The sequence below is a fragment of the Apteryx rowi genome, unplaced genomic scaffold (assembly GCF_003343035.1).
Source record: "Apteryx rowi isolate R43461 unplaced genomic scaffold, aptRow1 scaffold_177, whole genome shotgun sequence".
In the NCBI taxonomy this organism is placed as follows: domain Eukaryota; kingdom Metazoa; phylum Chordata; class Aves; order Apterygiformes; family Apterygidae; genus Apteryx; species Apteryx rowi.
In genome coordinates this window covers 1531342-1535888 of record NW_020448052.1, presented here as the reverse complement: position 1 = coordinate 1535888, position 4547 = coordinate 1531342, and positions in this window count along the sequence as shown.

Genomic DNA, 4547 nt, shown 5'->3' with positions numbered 1-4547 from the left:
ACCCAGTGAGCTGCTTTCACAAATAACCACAAACTAGGACATGATTCAAATAGGTAAGGCAAAAAAAAAAAAAAACAAAAAAAAAGCCCAAAACAAAACAGGTGAAAAGCTCCTGCCACCTATCTGACCTCCCCTACCAGTGAACATGCGGGAAAGAAGAGAGATTCACCAAAACAGATATCTACAAATATCTATTTGAAGAACATTTCTGCTGATTATTCAGTTACTCAAAATAATTAAAGTCACCAGGTTTTGTGAGCACCTCTTCTATCTTTCACCTTTTGTCACTTAGTTGCAAGTGTCTCCTTTCTAGCGGCTCTCATCTCCCCCAGGAATTTGAAAATCAAGAAGCCATTTCTTCACCTGCAGAGCCAACTAAGTAAAATAGCAACAGAAACCAGTAATGCTATTTGTTTTAAGGTAAACAAAATTCTTATTTTTTCCTCCGACAAATCTGAACACAAGCGTATGTATGTATATGGAGTATAATTTCCCCTCTGCTTTGAGAAATCCTTCATTGCAAATCAAGAAAGTAGAAATAGCTAGTCCAGGAAAAAATAAGAGTATGCAAAACCTTTTCTTTGTCATAATAAAGATGTGGCAGTCTGAATATCGGCTTAGAACACGTTTCTGAATGATCAGCTAAATAAATGTAAAATGCACGTTAACTTTGAAAGACTGCACTATAGGTGTCCTCTAAAACAGACTGTTTCCAAGATCTCCGTTCAGAGCCTCCTCCGTCACTCCAGGCTTCTGCTGATATAGCCCGCAGCAGCCCTCATCCCTGCGGAGCTTCCCTAGCTCCGATGCGAACTCAGGAGCTCAAGCGTCGGGGGGCTTTGGGGGGGGGTGGGGGGGCAGCCCCCCAAGCCCTGCAAAGCCGCCACCGCACAGAACATTCTGGGGCTCTTGCCTGAAAGGTTTTCGTGGCTAGATGAGCTTCGCTCGTAACAGCAAATAATGCTTTTGCTCTTGCCAGGCTTACACATGCGCTCTGTAATTTGAGTCAGGCTGTGACCTTTCAGGATGATGCAAAATCAGCAGCAATAAATCAAATGGTGCCTTTGCTGACATGTCTGTAACTTTAATGATTAATCCAACAAATAAACAATTTTTGCTTGGAAATAGAGGAAAGAGGAGTGTGGGATTTTCCTCCTGCTCTGCCCTGTTACAGCTGAACTCTGGAGGCAGCTTTGGTCCTACCAATTCTCACAGGAAATGTGAAAAATGCCTGGCAAAGGCTGAGGATTAAAGTCAACAGCAGATCCACCCATAATAAATCATTAAAGAAAGAGAAGTTAAAGAAGGGAAGAAGAAATATTTTCTTATTTATATGAAAGGTTTTTTCCTTTTAACGGTTGCCTCACGACAGATTCCCATCTTTTCTCCATCCCGCCTTTCCACAACATACTCCTAGAGCAAATTATATGCATTTTCCCCTCACAAGAAGTGGTAATTGCACCAGCACAGCTGAATACAGCTCCCACCACATCAGTTCACCTTTCCTCTCTTTGTATATTCACCGAGGTCCTTCCCTTTTCTCCAGAAAAGTGCAGTACTCAGCTGCAGCACTGGGACCCTCTTCACACAACCCTTGCAGAAGGTGAGGATAGGTATCTTCAGAGATTAGACATAAAGCTTTAGTGACTTGCCAGTGACCATAAAAGCAAAATCTGCCTAAGATTCCTAGAAGCAAAAGGATACAGTATAGGACCACATAGACACCAAACTTTTTACTACCTCCCACCACTACAGAATTACTCACATTGCAATCAGATACAAATATTTTTCTCATTTTTAAAACTCCCTGACATGCTCTGTAGCCAAAATCTGCAACTTTTCAGACAGTTCTTTGAACTGACTTTTTAAAATTATAAATAGGTTCTTCCTTTGAGCTATTAATAGCATAGCAATCTATAGTCAGAATACTGATTTCCAGAGTTCAGAAAGAAAACTGTGAGTATATCCAATTTGATTAGCTGCCCAGAATTCAACATCTAATGCTGCTATATAGATATGAAGTCATAAGGAACAGAACAGTATTCAGAGTGTTTCACTGGTTAGAAAGTTTACTTGCCAGTTAGTTATTTTGGTTATAAATTACGTGAAAAATTGTAAGGTGCACTAACAAAATTATCCCTAACATTGCTCTCTCATGGCATGTGTTACTTGTTAATAGAACTTGTCAGAATCACTGTATAAGAAAATACTTCACCAGAAATTTTCAGAAGCAAAATTAAAGTTAAAATCAGATTATTCTAAATTATTACAATTCAAGTTAATTCTGTTCTTGAGCCATTTAGCTTCACATTTTGAGTTTTTCTAAACGGCCACAAAACAGATGTGTTCATTCTAATATTAAAGAGAAGAAAACAGATTCTTAGGAATTGAGACCTTAAAAAACAAAACAAAACCCCTAATGTTGGGAGACCAGCAACAACATCTTGGGAGTTGAGAAAAGTATAACCTACCCAATTAGTCACCCTGATGAAAAGCAAAGATTATCTCCGTAGAAAACCTCGAGCTTTGCAAGCCTGATATTTGAAAACGCAGGGAATTAGCTATAACATAACCTCAAACCAAAACACCTTAAGATTTTCAGTGTAGGATTGTGTTTGGGGAGCACATGGGACACCCATTAAGCTGCACATGACAGCTTTAAGCTCCAAGATTTTTAGGCTCTTTGTGTTTGTCTTGTTTTGGTTTGTTTTGTGAGAGGTCTAGTCAAGCAAGTACATTGGTCTAATTCCTCCACAGGCACAAGTTAAGTCAGGGCACAAGTCTCTCTCCTGAGAGCGCTGGAGAAGGCAGGTGGCAAGACAGCACTCTATTTCTGCAACAGAGAGCGGGAGAAGCAGAAAGCTGGCTGGCTAACCTATACTGTCTGGGGTTCTTTGAAACTTTACAGTTAGAGCAACCCAAGAGGGATTCACAGAATAGAAGAAAATTGACACTGTCTCAAGAGATTTTTTCTGTGTAGACAGACCCTGACCAGAAAAAAGAATGTGCTACGATCGGTCAATAGCCAAAGAAATGAAGAACTGGAGCTCTTTGGAGGACTGTGAGCTACTCAAAGCCAGTGACGATACCTCGGGTGGGAAAGCTCCCAACCCGGCGCCTCCCTGATCCATTGCTTCTGAAGCCTCAAAGAAAGAAGAGAATCTCCTTACAGCTGTCTCTCCTGGCTTTCTCTGAGTGCTTTCTTGTGGCACTTCTGTTTTTCTTCTGCTCTTTCATATTTCCCAACTAGAATGGAAGCAGGGGAGGAAAAGGAAATATTAGCATGGTAGGACACGAATGACTGGAGATGTATTACAGCAGAGATTTGGGGCAGTGAGGAATGATTTCAAAGGATTTCATTTTATTAGCTCTTCTCTTACAATTGAAGCTTCTTTGCTGTTAAGTAAGTGATTGTATATATGAGGCTAGATTTATTTTGTGCTTTATTTGTGGAAAGTTTAACTGTGGAAAACAGCCAATGACTACACTGTGAAAATTTAGTAAAATGCAAATGTGTCACTAACACCATTGTAAAGTCCAACAAATTACAGGTGATGGCAACTCATTTATACCTTGTACTTGCTTCATGAGCAGTACTCAGTTTCACTAAGGAAATGGGTGAAACAAGTTTTTTTTTTCTCCTCTGGAATAAGTACATATATAATATACACTCAGAACTAATAAAGAAGAGTTTGTTAAAAAAGCAAATGAATAAAATCTCTAAATGCAACTCATAGATCCGTATGAGGTGACAGACTATAGACTCACAAAACCATTCATGTCAGAAGGGGCTTCAGGCAGTCTCTAGTCCAACCTCCTGCCCAAAGTAGGGTCAACACCAAAATCAAACCAGGTTGTTCAGGTCCTTTTCCAGTTGGGTCTTGAAAACCTCCATGGACAGAGATTCCCCCAGCAATCTGGGCCCCGTTCCAGCGCTTAATTATCCTCACAGTGAATTTCTTTTCTTTACATCCAGTCAGGACTCCAGTTCTCCAGTATCTCATTCTCCCACCACGCACTTCAGGAAAGAGCCTGCCTCCGTCTCAGTAACATCCCTGCAAACACTGGAAGGCTGCTGTTAGGCCCTCACCTGAAACCTTCTCTTCTCCAAGCCAAACAAGTCCAGTTCCTTCAGTCTCTCCTCATAGTTTATGTGAGCCAATCCTGACCATCTTGCTGGCTCTCTGCTGCACTCACTCCAATTTACCAACATTTTTCTTACGCTGGGGGCCCAAGACTGGACACATGACTCCAGATGTGGTCTAATAAGTGTCAAGTAAAGGCACTTCTCTCTGTAGTGTCCCCTGCTGCTGTTGATACAGCCCGGTGTGCTGCGAGCCTTCCTCCCTGCCAGGGCACGCTGCGTTTCGCTTGCTGTGCACCAGGGCCCCCAGGCCCTTCCCAGCGGCGCTGGTGCCCTGGCAGTCGGGCCCCAGCCATACTGATGGAGGGGTTGGTCTGTCCCAGGTGCAGAGCTTTGCATGCCCATTTGTTGAACTTTAAAGGGTTCCTGTCAGGCCATTCCCTCAGCCTGTCTAGATCCCTCT